Below are 25,387 nucleotides of genomic sequence, written 5' to 3'. Positions count from 1 at the left end.
GGAGGATATGATAGAGGTATATAAAATCATGAGTGGTGTGGAGAAAGTGAATAAGGAAAAGTTATTTACTTGTTCCCATAATATAAGAACTAGGAGCCACCAAATGAAATTAATGGGCAGCTGGTTTAAAACAAATAAAAGGAAGTTCTTCTTCACACAGCGCACCGTCAACCTGTGGAACTCCTTGCCTGAGGAGGTTGTGAAGGCTAGGACTATAACAGGGTTTAAAAGAGAACTGGATAAATTCATGGAGGTTAAGTCCATTAATGGCTATTAGCCAGGATGGGTAAGGAATGGTGTCCCTAGCCTCTGTTTGTCAGAGGGTGGTGATGGACAACAGGAGAGAGATCACTTGATCATTACCTGTTAGGTTCACTCCCTCTGGGGCACCTGGCATTGGCCACTGTCGGAAGACAGGATACTGGACTGGATGGACCTTTGGTCTGACCCAGTATGGCTGTTCTTATGTTCTTAAGAGCCTGGGGACTAAGTCTCCATCAAAAGCTTCATCATTTCCACGCTTGTTCTTGCATTGTATGATTTGGAGGGAACAGGGAGACAGGAAGACATTTTTTTTTGGTATGTGTTCACACATCCATAAGCACAAGTGGCCCATGATCCTGATTGGGGCCCCTCAAGTCTAAGGTAACAAATATCTAATAATCACAGACCCCTCTGCAACGCAAACTGACAGGCGCATCAGTAACTATGGGGTAAGGGGAGCATTAGCCCCCCCACCCCTGACCTTGGCTTGATCCTACAGACTTTTCATATGTCTATATGCTCCACTTCTTGTTGTCCATCCCCTCTCCTCCTACCCGCCACCCCTCGCCCAGACTTTGCAGGATATAATATAATCATATAATGATCAATATGCTGACACAACTTTAGCTCCTTGCCCCATAATTTTTCTGAAATGATGCCACTGCAAACTGATGGAAATAATTTTGTGGTTTGGACCAACCAGGTACATAATCACACAGCCCGGTGGGCAAAGATGGAAACAGGTTAAGGGACAAAGACTTAGCCCCATCCTCTGGCATCACAGAGAAACTTCATGGCCTGCTCCATTAGGGCTAAAGTATTTACTAAGCCAATAAAAACCACCCTTTGAGTTGCCAGGGGCGATTTCTTCTACATCCACCTGAAAAAAAGGCCCGAGAAAAATAAGTTGCCTGGATGGAGGAGCACACAGGAGAAGTGGCCACCCATTTGCACCCACAAAAATTAAATTCACCTATTCCATTCACGGAGATAAGCAGCTTCACCTGGAAAATTGTAGGTTTTACATTTTGAGAACTATACTCAGTAAAAGGACTAGGGACTGAATAGGCAAAAATTTACACTGTTGTGGGTTGTTTGGTTTTCCTGCAAAACTCAGGACACTCTACACACACACCCCTCTAATCCTTTCACTGTGCTCCCAGAGCTTGGCTCCCAGCATGTCTGCAAAATAGCAGTGAGCTGGGTGTAGCCTAGCAAATGAGCCTAGCTAACATGGAAGAGTAAACAATGGAAAGAATTCCTTCACAAGCACCCACAGATTTTTCACTCTAGGTTCTTCTCCCTGTGGTTTACAGATATTGGGCTGAAAGCTGCTGAAAGTAATCGTGCTGTAGTCTGATGACTAGTGTGCTTGAAAGAGTCTAGCACATGCAAAGGGCTACTCGCTTCTGAGGGCAGAGCATGAAACTAGAATTAAATCCTCTTACTATTAGCTCCTAATATGTTACCAGTCAGTGAGAAGACAGACCAGAGAGAAAAAATAACATTTATGTTTTCTCACTAATTTAACAAGGCAAAATAGACAAGAGAAAGGAGCTGGTTAATTTTCTAGTCAGTATCAACTTTAATGTTTCCACAAAGACAGGATGAGAAAGGCAGAGATACGGTATAATAAATCTAGACCTGCTGTGTTGGTTGGGAGATGATATTGCTATCGTAAGAGTTCTAGAGGTATAATCCCATAATTCACTGGTTCCAGTCCAATGAGTGTCCCACTTCTCTTTTCACTGAGCTCATTTACAATCCCAAGCAGTTTCTGGCTGTCAGTTCCTATTTGCATCTCCTATTTCCCCTATATATTTTTTTTCTTTCACAGAGATTTTCCCTGTCACATCTCATCTTACTTCTGACTTGTTGTCATCTTTCCTTGAGCTGTTTCAACTTACTTTTTCTGCTGTCACCCACAGTTTCCATCATCTGGAGGTTAATGAAGCAAACCTGCTCTAGCAACAGCACAGTACCCAGCTCGAAGCTTTTCTCCTGTTTACTTTTCCTTAAACTAAGCACAGTTTGTTGCTGTTTCTTATGCAAATGAGTTTTGAGATAGACTAGACAATTGCCTCCCATTCCTTCCTGGTTCAGGTCACCACCAGTTGAGGCAAGCTGATTACCTTCTACCACCTAAGACAGAGCTCATGGACTCTGATTCACATTCCACAAACCTGTAAATCAGAAACACGCCATTGAAGTATATATACTGATTTACACCAACTAAGGGCCCACTGTGGTTCTGAGATCAACACTTTTGTCCTTACCAATTTCATATGTTCTTTAGGCAAAATAAGGTGATGGTCAGATTTTTGTCTATCTGCTCCACTCTAATATACAATCCTTTCTTGTTTAGTCACTTTACCCTAGAGACCTTTCTCATTCAGTGACTTTAATCTGAGTATCTCTGGGTTATCATTTGGCTTCCTTTCTTACCCAAACAAGTAATAAATTGCCATTTGATTTTGACCCTATAACTCAAACAGATGTCTGCCATTGTCTTCTTACCTAACTCCCTGCTGGTTTAACACTGCTCCTATGTAGAAAATTCCATTCCCATCTCAGCATTAGTCATGTGTAATCTTATAGCCATGAAACTCTCTTGTTGTTGGGTCAGTGACCCAGCCATCTAATTCTCCTTAGCAATCCCATCACTTACTGTTTCTGTGAGTGTATCCTTTCAACAAGTATATCCTTCTGTCAGTATTTTGCTAGTGTCATTCCACCACATCTCACTGGTTTCACAAATTTTCACATTATCTCATACCAATCCAGTTGTCAGCACCTTTGCTTCCCTGTTGATGTTGTGTTCTCGCATCCCAGCAGCCTACATACACATTAAAACACAGTGGAATATGATGATGTTGACAGGGCCAGATTGGGCAGTCTGGCTGAGCTGCGCTCAGTGCAAGACCCCGTGGGTGCTTTGCAGCCCCAGATTCTCAAGTTGCTCTTCACTATCTGGAACCCCATCTGGAGGATGCTCTGAATTATACCGGGTGCCCACTAGCAACCATTCTTGTAGCTGGGGCTCACGTTGGCTTAGGGATGCACTAGCCTTACCCCTTTTCCCACAGGAATGGCCTCTTCACTCTGCGCCAGGCGGGAGTGGTATAGGAGCCACCACAGCAGCTCTACAAAGCCTAAGGATTTCCCATATAGGAGGAATTCTGAAGGGGACAGTTAAGCTGGCCCCTGGGTTCTTTATACCATGGGGTGTGGCAAGTTTATAAATTCACTCACTGCACGTCTATGGATTGCTCATGGATGTTGATAAATAGTTTCTCATTACATTGCTTTCCTTCCTTTTTACACAAGATCCAGCTTTAAATGTGTTACTAAATATTGAAATAGGAATTTAAAACAAAAACAAATGTACACTAGATCTGTTCTTCTATGGGAGAAATTCATTCCTGTGCAGCTAGCTAGTTGTTCATCTGATAACTTGCCTTTTTTTTCTTGACATGAGAAGTATCTGGTACCAAGATATTTACAGACATGCGTATCGAGAAGACCTGAGGGGGAAAAAGGGAATATGCTACAGATCAATATGTTAACAGCGAGAAACAAGATTAATATTCACAAGTAGCCAATGCAAGTATTTTAAACTAATAAGGAAACCCAAATGTAAATTAAAATACTGATGCATGGTGTATGTTAAACATGAGTCTATTGCTTATACAAACTGAAGAAATGAGAATACCATGGCAGAGGCAAGGAGGAGACATCCTTCTGATGTTTACAGAAAACTGCGTGTAAAGATTCAGAAGACTTCCAAATTTAAAAACAAATCTTTTTAGATATTTAAGTTGGAAGTGAGATGCCTATGATTGAGCAGCATTCAGTGCTAAAATAATTGATAGATCAGAAGTTTCATAATGAGATACAGAGGTTTTCATCTACTAGTTCAGACTTGTCCCAGTTGTCTGATGGTGGTTGTTTGATGCTTGTTAGTCTCTACAAAATGAGTTGATCTCAGTGTAATTTCTTGTCCATGCTCTGAAAACCATCAGAATTGGCACTATCACCCTATTGGCAATCTCAGTACTGAGGCTGGTGGTAAATTAGCTGTAGAGACTGAACTGGGAGGCCAGAGTAGTCTAATAGTTTAGTGAACCATCAAGAGATGCACTGATGAACAATATCTTTTCTACCAGAATCAGTTCCAGAGGTCTGACATGATGAGAAGGCATCACCAGTTTGGAGAGGTTCACAGTTTTCTTTTTGAGGGTCTCTGGATTTTCTGAATCCTCAAAATGTGATATAATTTTGTTTGGCACCTGTTCCATGTTGTTCCTTCTTTTTATTCCTTCTTTAAAATCCTGTAACCAAGCCTTTAGAATCAGCAAGTAAAGGCCAAATTAAGGTAACATTTAAAAAATATCCCTTTTTGTAATTCAGATGCTGTGCCTGACCTTCCTCCAAATTTTTTTCCTTTTAAATTAGTTACATGGTTGTCTGAGAGATGCAGAACTTCTCCCTTGTATATGTAGGAATAATGCAAGTAAATTAGCTGTGCCAGCAACAGGTAGGAGAGAATTATCATACCTTGATTGTTTGGGGCTTTAGGAAGGATCTTCAAGCTTTGTTGTTTTTGTTGTTGTTGTTTAGTTTTTTAATTATGCATTTGTAATGGTAGTCAGCAAATTCTGTGATCTTTACCTCACTGTTGTAAATGTATGTGTTTTTATGTAGCCAATTATAGTGTGCCATGGGCAATCTCTCTTCTGGACTCTTTTGCATACTCTTGATTAGAAAAACTGGGTGGTGAATAGTCAGGACAGCAGGCATGCCCTCAGTTTAAATGATGAGTAAAGGGAAAGAGCAGAACTTCCTCTTTTGGACAATGCTATTTTTCTGTGCCCCCATCAAATGTGCAGCATCATAGATGCAATAGCACTGTATGGGGGATGAGAACATTCTTGTAAAAAATCAGAATTGTTGATTGTTTTATCTCTTGCAGGCAGAGATTCAGTGCTAGCTAGAGGAAAGATGAGACCTGTTGCTGTCATCTCGACAATGTGTCAGGGAACAGGGTGTGGGGTTGAGTATGTGAGGGGTTTTGTGCTATCCAAGAGAGAAGGACATAAGAACACAGTCTAAGCAAATACCAACTAATTGTGCATGCAGAGATAAGGAAGGAGAAGGTTACATTTGTTGTCAGATCTATTAGATATATATTAATTATACTGATTACTTAAGAATCCCCAATTGACAAATTAACACTCTGAGGTTTGGTAGGTTCTAATCCCAAATTCAGGCCAAGGGTTGTTGGAATTACTGTTAAGATGGGAAACTTAACATGCGTGGTTGCAACACTCACACTTATGAAAGACCTTTTCAATTTTCAACAGTCTTACTATTGATGATTAGTGAAGTCACAAACACTCCAACCCCGCAAAGAAAATAAAAATAATATAAAATGAGCATCCATATACTCACTCCATCCCTTGCAAAGAAAAACCCTGAAGTGTTAGTCATCTTCCTTCTGCTCATCATCTCCAGTGGTGGTCATCCTGGCATTTCCCAAAGCATGCAGTATGGGAATTTTGCTCCAGTAATGATTGCAGTTTGGCCCTTCTAAATGACAAAGTGTAGACTCAATCCTGTGAGATGCTGAGTGAGTCCACTGAGGTCACTGGGAGTTAAGGGAGCTCAGCAACCCTCCATTGGTGCTTGGCATCTTTGGGATCAGGCTCAAATTCCTTATGGTTGTGATTAGGAAACAGTCTGAGTTCAGTTTGAAAAAAACTCCTTAAATTCATTTAATTTCCTATTTCCAAGTGGGGATCCCACAAGACACTTTTAACTTTGACTGCACTCCAACCTAAACTTTTCTATTTTATTCTCATTATAAGCCTGTGGAAGGAATACCTAAATGCGATGTTATACTGATTTCTGTAACAATTAATTATATCTTGACATCTACTGTATTGAAATGGTTGAATGTAAGAACCAAAAAAAATCCCCAAAAGCTTTCACACAAATCAACTCTGCTTTAATAAATACAAACCTACAGAGGCTCAAGTGACAATTTCTAAATGTGTTTGCCACATAGACCTACCTGAGATAAAATTTCTCCTTATCCCTCGTTTTTTCTGTCTTCTTTTTTTCTGATGTACACACACACACATACTGTCATATCCAGTCTCCAATAGAATCAGGTCAGTAGTGAGGACTGAAGCAATACATCTCTGCATCGCTGACTTTTAAGGAAGTGACATCTTTTAAAATATTATTTTCTCTTGACTTCTTTCATGCTTTTTTTTTTTTTTTGCTGACTGATTAGGTAACGGGGCACTGTGGTCAATTGAATTCCGCAAAATCTAATATTAAAAGAGAAAGAGGAAAGACCTTTGAGGGCAGCAGAATAAAGTGGTGAGCATTCAGGAAGGGCCAACATTTAGCTCTCAAAAAATCAGAAAATGAATGTATGTCTTAGTCTTCCCTTTTTACACCAGTTGCTAACTTCTCTTCTTTGACTTTTTGTCTTACTCAGTCATGAAGATGGTATCCAATTGTATCAGAATGCTAGTGGCTTGGACTACAGAAACCTGTTTGAAAAATAAAAGTATGGATTTAATGCAGCAGTGGAGATGAAAAATATATTGCCACATAATGGAAAAGGCAATAATACTCTGTATCATACCGAGAGGGGAAAAGAATAAAATTCCTTCAACTAAAGTAGTAAATCCACAAAAGTGAAACACAAGCAAAGACTATAAACATGTAATGTACTAAACAACTTAATATCTATTGATAGGGTTTATGCATTTAGTTGACCAGTATAGCTATCCTGCAGTCAGGATGGGTGATTAAAGCTCATGTAGGCATATCCAAGCTTGCTCTGATCTAGCTAGATCAAAGCTAGTTCAAGCAATAATAGAAGTGTAGCCACAACAGCAGGGTTGGTGGTGTCAGGAATCAGGGCCTGCAGCACAGCCAATCTGGAAGCAGGCCAACCAGTTAATGGAGTCCATAGTCCTGTGGCAGGCTGCCTAATCGGCTACCCCACCTGATTGGTTGGAGGAGTCAGAAGACTTGCTCTTAAATCCAGCAGCAGCAATTTAAAGCATTTGCTCATGGATGTGACAGCTCCTGCACCTGCTTGTTCTCGGCTTTGTTCCAGACCTCCTGGTGCCTTGCCTCATTCCAGGTAATATCAGCTCCAATTCCTGGCTCCTGACTCTCATTCTATCTGGCCTCTGACTCCAGTTCTGACTCTGGGATCTAACTCCTGGCTACTGACACCTGCTCAAATCCCCAACCCTGTTGTCCGATCTAATCACTAGGCACAACTGCTCATGTCTCAATCACATGACAGTTTGAACAGACTAACTCAAACAATAACAGAACTAGAGCTGATAAAGTGAGCATGGATTCTACAAAGACCAATCTCTCTCTGACTGAGATAGGGGGAGCGTTACAGTCCTTGCTGGCCCAGGTAGCTGCCTTACAGCTGCAGAATACAGTCCTGCAAGCTCAAGCCACATCACCTTCAGCTCCAAGCCCTGCACCCCATGAACCCAAACTCCCCCAGACTCTGAAGTTTAATGGTGATATTGACAAATTTTGTGAGTTCCTAAATCTATGATGGTATCTATTTCTGTGTGCATAGTCATATCCCCTTAATCAAGCGGGTCTGATTATCAGTGTGCTTACCAGGGAGGCCCTGGCTGGGGAGTCTCTACTCTTAGAAAAATTAAGTCTGCATGTAGCACCACGTGAGGACTTTGTTAGAGCTATGGCAGCGACCTTTGATGACCCAATCCATAAGTGTATAGCTAAAGCTGTGCTAGGAGTGTTGTGGGAGGGAGGCTGGGCAGGAGGTGTTGTGGGAGGGAGGCTGGGCAGTTGCTAAATATGCAGTGAAGTTCCAACACTTGGTAGTAGACACCTTGTGGAATGGGGCCTCCCAGCGTTATCATTTCCAGCGTGGCCTATGATATTAAAGATGAAATCCCATCTGGCCTCGATGCCTTGGTCGACCAGTGCATCAAGATCAATGACCATCTAATTGAACACCTCCAAGAAAAGAGAGGGTTTTCCCGGCTCCCACCAATCCTGGTGGCTCTGGTCACCTGCCACCAGTCCCTTTTCCATTGCCGAAATCCATGCAAGTGGATCAGGTCCAGCCCCACCTCTCCGATGTGGAGAAGAATCAACACTGCCTATTCTGTGGGGAATATTCTGAGGCTATTTTGCAACAAACTACTCTGCCAAGGTCCAATCTGCACCCAAGTCAGGAAATGCTAAGCCCCAGCCCTACTGGGGTATGTGTGTGGAAGCTGGGTTGCCACCCTTGCCCTCTTCCCAGCAGCCCACAGCAACACTGTCCACTGGTACCGTGGTGATAGCCATTCAGCAGCCAACTCCCTCTCCAGCACCAGCATCCTATGATGTCTGACACCAACCTAGAGGCACTGATGGGCTTGGGTGCTTCAAGCAACTTCCTGGCTCTAGAGTTCATCTGAGCACACAATGTCCCCACCCAGCACAAGGATATCCCAAAGTTAATGGAGTCCATAGATGGGTCACTTCTTTTGTTGGGATCAGTCACGCACCAGATGGCTCCCTTAGAGGTAACCACATTTTGAGGCCACCAAGAAATTCTCCAGTTTGGGCTAATTCATGCACATTCCCCAGTGGTCCTTGGCATCCCCTGGTTTGTTGTCCACAACCTACACATCCACTGGCACAATACACTTTGATTCTCCATCTTGCTGACAATCCTGTTTCCTGAGAGCTGACCTGGGACCAGCAACTCATTGCACCAGACTTGGTTGTCCAAAGAATTCAGAGACTCAAAGAGTAGATCCAAAGGCTACCTCAGCAACCCTCACTATCTCCCCAACAGCTGCAGGGATTCCTGTTTAAATATCAACTGTATGCTGACATGTTCAACACAAAGAAAGCTGATAACCTACTGCCTCCTTGCAGTTACGACTGCCCCATTGACCTTCAGCAGTGAGCAAAGGTTCCCTTTGGGAACTTTTACTGGCTCTCCAAATCCAAACTTCAGACACTCTGGAACTACATTGAGGCAAACCTGCAGAAGAGATTCATTCGCCCCTCCACATCCCCAGCAGAGGCCCCACTCTTAGTGGTGAAGAAAGACTTTTCCCTCTAGCCTTGTATGGACTACTGAATGCGGAACAAGGTGACAATCCAAATCTGGTACCCCAGACTGCTTATTAATGAGCTATTCAAAAGACTCCCTCTGCAAAGATCTTTTGAAAGTTGGACCTCATGCTTATAAACTGGTGAGGAACTGTGAATGGAATAAATGGAAGACCTCCTTCTGCACCAGCGATATCCACTTTGAGTATTTGGTTATGCCATTTGGGTGGTGCAACTTACCAGCAACCTTCTAGCATTTTATAAATGACATTTTTAAGGACATACTGGATCAATTTTGTCATCATTTACCTGGATGACATTCTAATTTTCTCTAAACGTTAGGACCTTCACAACCATCAAGCGTTCACTGTCTTGGAGAGACTCTGTCAAACCACCTCTACATAAAGCTCAAATGTGAGTTCAAACAGGACACCAAGGAATTCTTGGGATACATCATCTTGCCCAAGGGACTCATCATGGAACCACATAAGATGGAGGCAATATTGGACTAGGCTGCACCCAGGGATGTATTTTGGGGTGCAGTGATTTGTGGGGTTTGCCAATTTCTATAGATGATTTATTAAAGGATTCTCTAGATTGGTTGCACCCATAATGGTGCACATGCAACTGGGAGCCTGGTTCTCCTGGTCCACAGAGGCTCAGTCGGCCTTTGATCGATTGAGGAGGGCATTCACCTTGGCACTTATCTTGATTCACCCAGATCCCACTAAACCATTTACTATAGAGGCCAACTCCTCAAACTTTGCATAACTGCAACCAGTTCCACCCATGTGCTTTTTATTCTCTGAAGCTAACTCTGGCAGAGAAAAGTTACAATATTTGGGACAAGAAGCTACTGGCTATCAAGGTGGCTTTTAAGGAGTGGCTCCCAGAGGGATTCCCAGTCCTGATGGACAATAAAAACATGGAATACCAATGGACCACTAGACAACTTAACCAGCCTCCAATCCACTGACCCCCCTTGTTTGCTCACATCCAGTCTCTGGGCAACCTAACAAGTTCAGCTGGCCTATAGTAAGCTGCCTAATTGGCTACACTATCTTCTTCTTAGTGTATACACAACATGCCTCTGGTGGCACATGACCAAGATTCATCACTGAACTTGGTCCGCTGGTTGGATCATGAGCTTCCCTGGGCAAGGTACCGACGGGGAGCCTGGCATGAATGCTGATCTGTGCCCCCCGCTAAACCATCTGATTGGTTGGAAGAGTCAGCAGACTGGCTCTTAAGCCCAGCAGGAGCAGTTTAGCAGCTGCTGAAAGCATTTGCCCATCGCTACAGTAGCTTCTGCCCAGCTTTGATCCTAGCCCTGTTCCTGCCTTCCTTCATTCCAGGTAACTCTCTCAGTTCTGATATTCGGCTCCAACTCCTGAGTTCGGCTCAGATCCTTGGTTCTAGCATCTGTGTCTCCAATTCCTGGCTACCACTGTCTGCTCTAACCACTAGGCCTGGTGACTGCCCTATCCACTAGGCATGTCTGCCCATTTTCCAGTGACTGACTGGCAGGTGGCATGGCTAGCCTCTCAAGTACAGCCCTGCCCAGGATCCTGGATGCATACTCAAGCAACTAGCCTGTGCCCCAACCCTTGCTGCCATGGCTACACTACTATCATTAATGGAGATAGTTTTGAGTTTGCTAGATCAGAACTATTTTGGGTATATCTATATGTGTGGCAGACATACCCATTCAAGTTAAAATTTGTTGCTAGAGTTTATTATTCATTCACTCATGTTATATCATTTGTAGATATACTGACACAGTATAATAGTGTAATTATGATTAAGGGTCTATTCACATTTCCAATCTCAGCCTCTATTTTTATTTATTTATGTTGATTCTAGATAAAAAATTTGCAGTCTGGTTTTCAATTTGGGATGAAATATTAGTCTAATAACTGGTGAAGGAAGGTCTGGACTGGTGTTTTGGGCATTGTGAATGATTCCCTTTTTGAGAGAACTGTGCTATTAATATTTTAAAAATGGCTGCTGCATAGGTTTAAAACATCTACAAGTTTTTTTTTTAAATTAACCTTTCCTCAAATTAAGGGATCATTTCCATTGATCTCACATGACAACCCATTTTAGATTGGAGTTATTTCTTACAAATTTCCACTACTGCTGCTATATGTGAGTAAATGAAATAAGAAGTCCATGAAAGTACTGGTGCTATAATAACTCATTAGTATGAGTATCCAATCGTCTTCAGCATCACCAATGGACCCAGCTGTGGAGCTGCTGCAGAGTCATTCTGCATCTTTTCCACAAGGGCCTGGCAGTTTTCAGAATCCATCTAGTCAGTCAGAGCTCCCCATCATAAAAGTTATGGACTTGCATGTCCCTTACACCCTTGCAAAACAAGGTCTGGGTTTCGCCCTTACCATAGTCATTTTTCACATTAATGTTCCAAATTTTATTAAATTCTAAGTGACTATGAAGTGTCTCCTTTGTATATCTGTCTATTCTCTCCTTCATAAACATGGTGATGTCACAATACCAGGAAGGGCATGCCAGAATTTCAGGACACTCTGCGATGCAGATTTTCTGGTCCCTAAGGCTGCAGCACAAAGTGGCCTGAAATCAACCAGAAATTCCCGGTGAACAATTCCCCCCACATCTATGGCGTAGAGCTGGCAAAGGCATCATAGAAACTTCATGTACTGTTCTCCCACCCCCACCGTAAGGAGAAGGAGCGGGCAGGAGAGGCACTGTATAGATGAAATCTATTACAACTGATCCTCTGCTGGTGTAAGGGACCTTGCACCAGAAGCATATATTACAGCAGGACACTGCTACTGAGTCCTGCTCTGATTTACATTGGGGCTTGGCAGCCCCAATTCAAGGAGCCACAAAATAGCCCTTCTCCATTATGTCTGGGCACATAGCTCGGATACAGTGGAGAATTGAGGTGTGAAGGTCTAATTTCAAGAAGCATCTTGCCTGTATGTAGGATTCTGGTGAGAGGTTTTATACTGTCTTTCCCCTCCCCCAAAATGACCACAGAAACACTACTTTGGAATGACAGACATTCTCTAGGGGCATATTCCTGCAAACACTTAAGCACATGAGTAATATTATGCATATGTGTATTCCCATTGATTACAAAGTGTTACTTCATAGGCAGGAAGGGAATCAAATGCATACATATTTGGCTTAAAAGTGGAAATGGCCACAAGAGCATGTGAACAACAGGAAGTTTGTCCTTTTGTTTTGTTTCTGTTTTTCTTTAAAGAACTATCCAGCCCCTTTTATTATTCCTTTTGCTAACAAAATTGCTTACTTGGAGTTCAGTCATCCCACTTATGCCTACCTCTGCATTAAAAGGAGACTGGAGCCATGCTGACCTGTGGGGAGCTCTGAGGGGGATTGTGTCTTTGGGAGAATTCCTCCTGAAGCTCCCTGGAGCATGAATGGGAGGCATATCCTGCTACACATTTTTTTCAAGGCGTAACATATTACCCCTGAAGTGCTGACCTTCCTTTGAGAGCTGATGGGATGGGGTAAGAACCTCCTCACACCTTCTCCCTCCCCACTTTGGAGAAGTTTTCACCCCAAGAGGTGGAGGCACTCCTGGGGGAATTCTGCGCTGCTGTGCATGTGCATAATTAATAAGCCGCACATATATTATTTTTTTGCGCAGAAAAAAGCTTCTGCCAAAATGTTGCTGCAGTTCCACCTTTTACCCACCAGAGGGCACTGTGGTGCAAGAATATCAGCAGCTTCTGGCTAGAGAGGGAAGAGAAAAAGCCTACCTTCTTTGCAGCGCCTGTCAGGCCAGGTCAGGAGACAGGGGCTATGGCAGGGGTCGGCAACGTTCGGCACATGGCTCGCCAGGGTAAGCACCCTGGTGGGCTGGGCCAGTTTATTTACCTGCTGACCAGCAGGTTCGGCCGATCGCGGGCCCCACTGGCCGCGGTTCGCTGTCCCGGGCCAATGGGGGCGGCGAGAAGCCATGACCAGCACATCGCTCGCCCGCACCGCTTCTCGCCACCCCCATTGGCTCAGGATGGCGAACCGCAGCCAGTGGGGGCTGCGATTGGCCGAACCTGCTGCGTCAGCAGGTAAATAAACTGGCCCGGCCTGCCAGGGTGCTTACCCTGGCGAGCCACGTGCCAAACATTGCTGACCCCTGGGCTATGGGGAGACAGACAGCGTGGGGTGCTGTGGGGTCAGACAGGGGTTTGTGGGGGAGGACAGACTGGGGCAGGGGCTGAATGGGAGTGGAGGCACAGGGCCACATGGGGAGGGAGGTATAGGGCCACATGGTGTTGGGAGAGGGTGTGGAGAGCTATATAGGGATGGGGAGTGGCTGGGTGGAGACACAGAGACACATGGTGACAGGGGGAGGGAGTACAGGGACACATAGGGAGTGGGGAGTGGCTGGGTGGGGGATCAGTGACACATGGGGATGGGTGAGAGGTGAAGGGCCATATGAGGATGGGGGAGTGGGTGTCTGAGTGAGGGTGGAGGGACATATGAACAGGGGGACTCAAGGACACATCGGGGTGCAGGAACACATGGGGACAGGGGTAGATGTGCCTGACTGAATGGGAGAGGCTAAGGGTCAGCCAGGGTCTACATGTGGAAGCTCCCTAATAATTCTTCCCTACCACTCAAAAAAACCTGTTCCACACTTTTCCCACCCATACCCAACAACCCTCCAAGTTCACACCCAGGCTCCTTCCCAGCAATTTACTTCCCTCTCCCTCAGCTCCTCCATTACCCCTGATTCCCCCAAGCCTTTGCACTGCTTTTGAGGGGTGTGGGAAATACAGTTCTGTATTGTAGTTTAAATGAATTATTACTCAGTGTTCTGTATTGATATGCCTAGTAAGGAATTTATTTGTCAAAAAAAAAAAATTCCTGAATCTCTTTTGTTGTCTGTATTGTTACGGACATACTTGCAGACAGGTATTTGGAAATAAATGACCAAAAATATTTGAAACTGGTGTGATTATATTGTGTTATTTTGACAAATAAAATAAGCAGAATTTTAAAATATTGTGTGCAGAATTTTTATTTTTTTTTGTTGCAGAATCTGTAATTATTTTAGTGCAGAATTCTCCTAGGAAGAGGTGAGGGGAAGAGTTCCTGTGCTCGCCTGACTGACACTGACAGAGAAGTGCATGGTCTATGTAAGGGGAGGAGGCTTCTTATGCTCTTTCCTCCTTCCCCATGCACTACCTGCACAAGGGTCACTTACAATCCAGCTCATAGAAATTATGTACAGAGATATTCTTTGAACATCTAGGTACTGTGTCTGTGCATGCCAAAGAATCATAGTTACCCATTACAACAGATGTTTGATGGTACTTCTGTAATTAGAGCTCTGCAATATCATGCCAGAGGCACAGGTTTGATCTCTTGCTCTCTGAGCAGGCAGGGATGGGAGCACTGCTGAGGCAGTGTGCAAAACCCCAGATGGGCAGGCAAAAGAATACTTTCCATTGCTCTGAAGTGGCCCTTATAGCTAATGAGGATGATATTTTGTGCTCTTATTGTGACTTTCATTTAAGGACCCCCAAGTGCTTTACGAACATTAAGACACGCAATCTCCTTGTGAAATAGCAGGTAAGGGTTACATAGGGATCCCTTCATCACCTACCTCTGGGTCGTAACACAGCAGCTGTCTAACAAAGCAGAGCAATTCTCCTCAGCAGTTTAGAATGGGTGGTAAAGAAAAACATAATTTCCAATTAAAGCTACCAGGAAAATTAAAGTAGGCATGGCAGAATGTAACTATACAACCTATGCTGGGATTCGTCCAAGGCACTTCCTCCAATACGTCTATTCTTAGGGAAAGAGACATGGAATTTTTAATGACCACAAGCTGCCGGGCCCTCTATCTTGTCCAAACACAGCACCTCCAACAGCACAGTGCCCCCAATACACTGGTGGCTTATGGGTTTAGTAATTATGTGGGAAGAGTGCCACCAACTGACTGATCAGCAATGCAAAGCCTGGCACTACCACTTCCAAAAGTGCCAGAAAAATTATTTGGGCCACTTACCACCCAAAACTTAACAGACTCATCTAAATAAATAGGGAGTAGGATCTCTGTGCTGCCACCACTCCTAGCTTCAGCCTCAGTTTAGGAACCCCTCAGAGGGCTCCACATGCAAGCTAATGAAATTTAGATGGATTTTCTCTTTACCCTCAGGTTACTTAACTATAGAATCCACATAAGGTGCCCTATCATTATTAGTAATATAACATATGTTAAATGCTCAAATCCTTTCCCCTCAAATGTACAAAATGATATCTGCTAGAGAAGAAAACACAAAGAAAACTCATTAAGCTAAAAGTTCAGTGTGCCCCGTTTACCATTTCTTTATCACCACCTTCTCCCCTTTCTTCTCTGGCTTGTTCTCTCCATACCCATTCTTTTTTCCCTCAATTCTGCGTACTGTTTTTTCTTTATATTATTCTGTCTACTAATTGTCATCTCCTTTAAGCAGCACGATCTTCATTCTTATTTCTTCTGTCATCTTGTCCACCCATTGTTACTTTCTTCTCTGATGATTGTTGTGTGAATTACGGTAGTGCCTAGAAGCCAGGGCCCCATTGTGCAGGCACAACACAAACAGAGAAAAAAAGTGACAGTCCCTTCCCCAAAGAGCCTTGCTTCCTGTTTTTTCTTCTCTCTATCCACTTTCAGGTTAGGCTGCTTCTTATCAGAAGCACGTTGTCATCCCTAGTAAAAATGCACATATAGTTGCAAGGGAATTGTTGACCTAATATTTTTTTCCTCCAAATATATTTGCTTTTATCCATGTCGTAAAGGGAACCAACTTTCTTGGGGGATTTTTAATTCAATTATAGAAGACACTTCATTCCTTTGTTTGTTTTCAGAAGAAAATAATTAGCAGACACTTCTGTTTTCCATATGGATCTTAGTTTTCCGCAAAGAAGATGACATTATACCTAGGTAAACAGCAAAAGATTAGCAAAACAAAGTCAAATAAAATAAAACAAAGGAGACTTTCCTTTGCTTTGATTAAACTCACCTGGCACTCTACGGTCTTTCATTTGCAACACAGTCTTGCCTTCTGAGATTATTTTTCATTAATCTAAATTTAGCTATATAGAGAATAATCAAAGTAGTCTTACCACTACTATTTATTTACAATTTTTATTGGCCTTAATTTCCTTGTGATTGCATTTTGGTTTAATTTGTATTAGAACCCAATGGAAAAATGTGTTTTAATTAATTTTTGTTATGGCGCTTTTTTTTTTTTTTACAGCATGCTTTGTTTTTCCCTATTTGGCAACTGCTCCCCCACTACTCCTAAGGTCAGAATGATTTCAGCTTCAACTAGCTATTCAAAGATATCTGATCAAAAGAAGTTTCATCTCTGTGGGTGCTGGCTAATGATAAAAAGGCACCAAGAGTTTCAGGAGACTAATCCTAATTCAGGAGTGGATAAACAATCTCCTCTTTGGTGACAGATCAGACACTTGACTTCATCATTATTTATTTTTATTTATAGTACCATCCACCCTTCTCTTGCTTCCCAAACTGCCGGCGTGCCATGGACGAAGATTCCGTTTATGCCCATGTGTGAAAAGAGGCTCTCATCACCAATATGAATGGCATTTTAAGTAGGTGGAGAAAAGATCAGCAACTCTTCCATCCCCACCTCCTCTTGGCCCAGGCCTGTTTGCTCTCCACAACATGGCCAGCTAATGTCAGATTCATAGGACACCTACTCTATTGCCTTGCAGGTACCTCCCACCCGCCAAGCTACAGTAGTTCCCTCCACAATCCTAAACAGGGAAACAAAGGTACCTGACTCCTTTTCCCCCAACAGGCACTAAACAGGGAACAAGGATCCCAACAGCTTGTGTAACCCTTCCCCTAAGGCAGAGCATGGAGTAAAACCACCGGCTTCTATAGGGGCTAGGGAAATGGCTCTAGAACAGGAGCAGCCAGAAGGCGAGGTAAGGCACCTGCCATCAGGGATGAATTGAGGTCCAGTTGGGGATGTGAGGCTGAGGCAGCCTCTGCAGTTGTGAAGAGGCCGAGGTGGAAATGGGATGTGTGCTTGCTGCAGCTATGAAGAGATGCTTCTGAGGTATAATGGAGTGGGTTGGTTAGAAAAAGAGAATGGATGAATTTGGAGAGGACTGAAGGAAGAGAAAGAGCTGAGGAAGCTGGGCTGAGGGAGGGAGAATGAATGCATTGGGGAGCATTGTGAATGAATATGTATCATGACACATGACTCCCATGTTGCAGTATTGCAGGTCAACCAAAGGGGAATGCCATAGGATATAGCTGCCCAGTAGCACCCCCTTCTGGTCAAGTGAGGCACAGCTGGCACTTTCAGGCTTAATTGCCTTCCCCTCCATTGGTGTCCTCAGCTTTCCAGATAGCAGTCTATGCAGGAAATGGCCCTCTAGCCAAGAAAAAAACAAAAGTAATCCCTTCCAAGGTAGCAGAAGTCAGACTAAAACCACCAGGCTGGTTCCCCTGGAGTTACAGCCCCCTATGAACCCTGCCTCAAAGGAGCTTGGCCGTCCCTATGGTTCCACTGTCAGACTAAACTCTGTCCTTTTCTAAGGCCCAAGTACCTATTAAGATATCACCTGACCCTCCTTAGTCCTGCACCATCAAGCTAGAAGCAGCGTATTAACTATGCCACTGTTGTGGCTATCTTCATTCCCCCTTAAAGGACAGGAAAACTTTGGTGCATCATGGGAGATGTAGTCCATCCATGGTACCTGGTTCATAGAGGAGAATGGGGACATGAGGTCCCTGAACTACAACTCCCATAAGACATTGCAGCAGTTTAGGAGGACACAATTAATGTGAACTAACCTGAAATAAAACTTCTTGATTTAATTCAACAAACCAAAAGCTTCTGATTCTGGTCAATCCAACACAAAACTAAATGTTTTATTTTGATTTTTGCTGATGGAGAATTGAAAAAGTTCAGAGAAAGAGAAATTTTCCCTTGGGGAAAATTCTGATTTTGCAGAAACTGCATTTTCCATTGAAAAAACATTTCAACGGGAAATTCCCAACGAATTCTAATTAGTGTGACTAAGTGGGATGAATGGCAATGAGTCAGGGCTAATGTCCCTGAGTTGGGAGCCAAGTAGTGAGTAAATGTTGAGGTGGGGTGTGAGACAAACAGGTATTAAATGTGCGTGTGTGTTTGTGTGAGAGAAAGCTTGGGGTGAGGCACGTGTGTGAATGAGAGCAAGTGGGGGGGGAGGGCAGGGGAGAGGAGAGAGAGAGACTATCCCCATTCACAAAGTTAATGGGTTTTTGGCATGGTCACCTTTGTAAGCATCTCACTTTCAACACATCACAGCAAATATTTTTGCAGTCTTTTTTCAGCTAATTAGCTTGTCTAGAAACAGGAGCCAGATCACTGGCTTACACAGCATGGTAGCCTCTGTGTAGTTTCTGCCTTTCTTGTTTACAAGAAATAATTTCATTTATTTATTTTTGAAAAATCAGTATTGGGAGATTTAGCAGATGGAGAACCACTCTAGTATTTTGGTTAATAAAGTGAAAAGGGTATCAGGTTCTGTGTATTGGAAACAGATATTGCAAATCAGATTATAACAGGAAACCAGAGGATCTAATCAGAATCACACTGATTAGAAAGCAGCATATTGTATTTATATTAGACATTAGAGGTCAAGCTTGCAAAGTACTGACGGGGCAAGCGTCGACATTGGAAGCGGTGCACTGTGGGCAGCTATCCCACAGTTCCCGCAGTCCCCGCTGCCCATTGGAATTCTGGGTCGAGCCCCCAATGCCTGCTGGGGAAAAAAATGTGTCGAGGGTGGTTTTGGGTAACTGTCGTCATCCAACCGTCACTCCCGCCCTCCCTCCCTGAAAGCGCTGGCGGGCAATCAGTTCGCGCACTTTTCTGCTGAGTGACACCGCGGACGCCACAGCACTGCGAGCAAGGAGCCCGCTGCGACCATCGCTGCAGTTATGGCCGTTGTCAACACCTCGCACCTTATCAGCCACCTTTTCCAGAGGCAGATGCTGAGAAATCGGGCGAAGAGGCTACGGCAGCACGATGAGGACATGAAGTCTGAGAGTGGCACAGACCTGTCACAAAGCACGGGACCCTGCGCCGTGGACATCATGGTGGCACTGGGTCATGTTGATGCCGTGTAACGGCGATTCTGAGCACGTGAAAGAAGCACGGACTGGTGGGACCGCATAGTGCTGCAGGTCTGGGATGAATCCCAGTGGCTGAGAAACTTTCGCATGCGGAAGGGAACTTTCCTTGAACTTTGTGAGTTGCTGTCCCCTGCCCTGAAGCGCAAGGACACCCGGATGCGAGCAGCCCTGACTGTCCAGAAGCGAGTGGCCATAACCCTCTGGAAGCTTGCAACGCCAGACAGCTACCGGTCAGTCGTGAACCACTTTGGCGTGGGCAAATCTACCGTGGGGGTTGTTGTGATGCAAGTAGCCAACGCAATCGTTGATGTACTGCTGTCAAAGGTAGTGACCCTGGGAAACGTGGAGGTGATCATAGATGGCTTCGCAGCGATGGGATTCCCAAACTGCGGTGGGGCTATAGATGGAACTCACATCCCTATCCTGGGACCGACCACGAGGCCAGCCAGTACGTTAACCAAAAGGGCTACTTTTCAATGGTGCTGCAAGCACTGGTGGACCACAGGGGACGTTTTACCAACATCAACGTCGGATGGCCGGGCAAGGTTCATGACGCTCGTGTTTTCAGGAACTCTGGACTTTTTAGACGGTTGCAGGAAGGTATTTACTTCCCGGACCACAAAATAACTGTTGGGGCTGTGGAGATGCCTATAGTGATCCTTGGGGACCCAGCCTACCCGCTAATACCCTGGCTCATGAAGCCCTATACAGGCGCCCTGGACACTGAAAAGGAACTCTTCAACTACCGGCTGAGCAAGTGCAGAATGGTGGTGGAGTGTGCTTTTGGACATCTCAAGGGGAGATGGAGAAGCTTACTGACTCACTCTGATCTCAGCGAAACCAATATCCCCATTGTTATTGCAGCTTGCTGTGTGCTCCACAATCTCTGTGAGAGCAAGGGGGAGACCTTTATGGCGGGGTGGGAGGTTGAGGCAAGTCACCTGGCTGCTGATTACGCCCAGCCAGACAGCCGTGCGATTAGAAGAGCCCAGCGGGACGCGCTGTGCATCCAGGAGGCTTTGAAAGCTAGGTTCCTGAGTGAGCAGGGTAACCTGTGACTATTTAGTTTGTTTACAGAAAAGCTGAACCTGCCCCCGTTTCTTTACCCAGTGAATGTTCACTATCCTCTCCAGTTTCATAGCCCGTTCACCCAGTTCACCCCCTTCCAACCCACGTTTAAAAATGAAATCACTGAAAATTTGTTAATGAACAACGTTTTCTTTATTACTGTTTTCGCGGTAAAGTGTTGAAACTGGGACGCAGACTGTGGTGGGGAGCGGGTGTAGTGTAGTGATGCAAAGGACGCTTCTAAACTCGAGGAATGACAGGCTCCTGCTTCTACAGTGGTCCGCACTGGTGGACTGATTGTTTCAACGGAGCCTGCCATCCCTCCTGTTCTGGACTCTGTGTGTGGGGGCTATGTGACTTTGTGGCGGGGGAGGACGGTTACAGATCCCTTGCTGCATGGCTCTGTGATCCAGGATAAGGACCGCTGCATAAGATCTGTAACCGCCCTCCCCCGCCACAAAGTCACATAGCCCCCCGCCCCAGAAAATGAAAACCACCTCCCAGACTGACCAGGGTGCTTAGTGACTGCACTGTGTGTGTGACCTGCTGCTGAACCTGCCCCCGTGTCTGTACTAACCCCCTTCTACCCCTTCAAACAGAGTGTCCTCTAAGAAAACATGATGGAAACAGTAATTAACAGAAACGTATTTTTTATTAGCAACTAGACAGTTAGGGGATGAAACTGGGATGGGGGCTTGGGTGAGGCGGGAAGGAAAGGACTTCTCAAATTTTGGGGAATGACAGCCTTCTGGTACTTGAGCACTCTGCAGGGGTAGAGTGACAGTTTTCACGGACTCTGCAGCCCCTCCTTCTTGGTACTTTGGGTGAGGGGGGTATGGGACTTTGTGGCGGGGGATGGTGGTTACAGATAGACTGCAGCGGGGCTCTGTCCTCCTGCCTCCGGTCCTGCAGAACATCCACAAGGCGCCGGAGCATGTCTGTTTGCTCCCTCATTAGTCCAAGCAGCGTTTGAGTCGCCTGCTGGTCTTCCTGCCGCCACCTCTCTTCCCGTTCGCTGTGTGCTCGCTGGTATTGTGACATGTTCTCCCTCCACTGGGTCTGCTGGGTTGCCTCGGCTCGGGAGCAGCCCATAAGTTCTGAGAACATGTCGTCCCGTGTCCTTTTCTTTCTACGCCTAATCTGCGCCAGCCTCTGCGAGGGGGATGCCAGGGTAGGTCGGGAGACAGTCACAGCTATGGGATGGGGAAAAGGGAGTGAATTCCTCAGAAAGATAAATTTTTTGGTGAACAAAGAAAATAGTCTTTCTCTGTGAACAAGACCATTCACAGCACCTATCACATGCACACTCAGGACAAGGTCGAATTTTCGGCCTTCGCATTCAGTCCCTGGGGTCTTGCAGTGCAGATCACACAAGCGGAACAGGACAGCGGAATTTGGGTAGCAGGCTGACATGGTAAGCCGTAGACTTGTGGCAGCTTAAAACTTTAATAACACCACTGCCCTACTTTCACGTTCAAAGCAATGCTCCTAGCGTTGGCCAGTTCCTGCTGCCAGCAATCCGGCAAGCATGAACTGTGCCCCTGTCCCACCCCCTCTTGGCTGTCCCCGGGAAAGATCCCTCTATGCTGCCCCTCTCCCGCCTCCACCGCATGGCTGTAAACCGCTGGTTGCAGTTCTGTAAAGGAACAGGCAAGCAGTCCCAATACTAACATTCCCCTAATTCAAAGCAGGTGACCATGAGCGACATCACTCTGATGAGGATTTCAGACAGCGATAAAGAACGCATGCTTCGTGAAAGCCTGCAAAGACCAGGGCCCTATGCCGCCATGTTGTGCAAGGCAATGATACCGGAGTACTTGATGATAGCCTGGCGCGGAAAAGTTTCATACTACAGAGGACACAACAAGGCCGCTCTCCCAAGGAACCTCATGCAAAGGCTTTCCAATTACCTCCAGGAGAGCTTCATGGAGATGTCCCATGAGGATTTCTGCTCTATCCCCGGACATATAGACCGAATTTTACTGTACCTGCACTGGCAAGGACTAAACAGTAGAGCGCCTAGGGCAAACCAATCAAGAGAAACCGGACATTGTTTGATTTTTTTGCAGCAGTTGCACTGCCAAAGACTAAAACTTTAAGTGCCTAGGACAATCTAATCATGAAAAACCCACAGTTAATATTAATGTTCTGTTCAAAATAAATGTTTACATGTTTAAAACACTTACCGGCTGATCCTTCCCCTGATTCTGGGTCCGGGTTAACGCCTGGGGACGGTTGGTAGGGGATCTCTGTGAGGGTGATGAAGAGATCCAGGCTGTCTGGGAAATCAGCGTTGTAAGCGCTGTCGACTGCCTCGTCCTCCTCATCTCCTTCCTCATCTTCCCCATCCACTACCATCTCCGAGGAAGCAGGTGTCGACAATATCCCATCCTCAGAGTCCACAGTCACTGGTGGGGTAGTGGTGGCGGCCGCACCGAGGATGGAATGCAGTGCCTCGTAGAAACGGCATGTCTGGGGCTGGGATCCGGAGCGTCCGTTTGCCTCTTTGGTCTTCTGATACCCTTGTCTCAGCTCCTTGATTTTCATGCGGCACTGCGTTGCATCCCGGCTGTATCCTCTCTCTGTCATGGCTTTTGAGATCTTCTCATAGATCTTTGCATTCCGTCTTTTCGATCGCAGCTCAGAAAGCACGGACTCATCGCCCCACACAGCGATCAGATCCAAGACTTCCCGATCAGTCCATGCTGGGGCCCTCTTTCTATTCTGAGATTGCATGGCCATCTCTGCTGGAGAGCTCTGCATCGTTGCCAGTGCTGCTGAGCTCACCACGATGTCCAAACAGGAAATGAGATTCAAACTGCCCAGACAGGAAAAGGAATTCAAATTTTCCCAGGGCTTTTCCTGTGTGGCTGGTCAGAGCATCCGAGCTCGGACTGCTGTCCAGAGCGTCAACAGAGTGGTGCACTGTGGGATAGCTCCCGGAGCTATTAGCGTCGATTTCCATCCACACCTACCCTAATTCGACATGGCCATGTCCAATTTAGCGCTACTCCCCTCATTGGGGAGGAGTACAGAAATCGAATTTAAGAGACCTCTATGTCGAACTAAATAGCTTTGTTGTGTGGACGGGTGCAGGGTTAATTTGATTTAACGCTGCTAAATTCGACATAACCTCCTAGTGTAGACCAGGCCTTAGAGAGCAGGTCAGCCTAGGAGAGGCAGAGGAGTGGTTAATTCAGCAGAGAAAGGAGAAACTGGAAGGACAGAGGGAGAAGCCACAGACCTGAGTTCCAAAGGGAGGTTGTGTTAAGCACAAGTTGCAGAGAATCAGCACAAGGGGGCTTGAAGGTAGGAAGTGGCCCAGGAAAAAAGCACCACATCTGAACAGCCTGACTTATTTGTTTAATATGGGGTCCATGTGCTAAATAAAGGAGGAGCTTAGGTTCCACTACCAGCCCTGAAAAATGGGCATGCAAGTTCAATGGAAGGAGTGTTGAGTCGAAGGTGGGGCTGAAAACCAATAGTGGGCTGGGAATAGCTCGAGGGGTGCTGAAGTCTCTGTTGTGTTGGGATGTTCTGTGAACTTACAAGTTGGACCATTTGTTACCCCAGAAGGGGACTGAACTTTATGTGACTTGGCTGGAGGGCTGTGTCAGACAATGGTTCTAGGTACCCAGGCCCGGTGGGTGGAGAAGGCGTCAAAGCCAGGTAATGAGAGCCTGAGGTTCAGGAGGGGTGAAGCAGTTCAGTGACAGGGTTGGAGCAAGGTCAGAGTAGGGCAGAGACAAGGCTGGAGCAGGCTAAAACAGGGCTCATGCAAGGCTGGGGCAGAAACAGGAACTGGCTCAAGAGCAGCATGGGTGTCCAGAGAGTCTTTTACACTGTGAGGCGGCAGCAGCAGGGTTCCTGGCTGAGTAGTGCTGTTGCTCACACTAACTTATAGCTCTGGCAGGGCTGGGGAAATACCTGAGCCTGGGGGTCAACTAACCGGGGTCTGCTTAGGGATAGGCTACTGCTGCATGCCTGAGGGGTGCATCACTGCAGGCTTGGTTGGAGGGGTCAGTTGTGGCATCTCAGTGAGCAGCCATGGTATGGCTGCAGGTTTGTCTCCCAGGCTAATCCATGGAAGACATGGCAAGAGGCAGACGGCCAGTAGGATGTGCTGGAGATGAGGACACCTTGCAGTATTGCACCCTGACACAAGGGAGTGCTGCGTGTGGCAAGTACACAATCTAATAGCAGACTACACTTTTTTAGAACAGGTGCAGTAATTGCTGCTCTTCCTAGGCATTCTCCCTCAGTGCCTTGGGGCATAATGTGTTCATGCAGTGCTCTTCCTCTGAGTGTGGCTCTTGAGGATGAATAATATAGTATAAAGCACCAATTGGCCCAAGGGATTGGAGTCTTCTAGTATAGCTGAACCCAAGTTTCCTGTGTGGCAGTACATGTGCTATCCGGTGGGTCACTTAGGAGCAACATTAGTTAGAGATGGACAAGTCCATCCCCTGTATAGACAGAGGACATACAGTTACCCAGTATTATTATAATCAAAACACATTGCATGATGTGTGAAAGACACACTGTGTGAATAAGTTAATGAAAATGGAAAGATACACTCATGTTTCTGAAGTGACTAACCTGGGACTAAGATGGTCTCTTCACAGGTGACACATCTCCTTCCAGTGGGAAAATGATGGCTTGAGAAGAGACTCAACAAGACAAATCTATACTTTCTCAATTCTCCTCAGACACTGAGGTGATTTTATTATTTTAATCCATTAAAATATTTTCCCTGTACAT

This window comes from Chrysemys picta, chromosome 1, assembly GCF_011386835.1.
Source record: "Chrysemys picta bellii isolate R12L10 chromosome 1, ASM1138683v2, whole genome shotgun sequence".
Lineage (NCBI taxonomy): Eukaryota > Metazoa > Chordata > Testudines > Emydidae > Chrysemys > Chrysemys picta.
Note: the sequence above shows the minus strand (reverse complement) of the source record.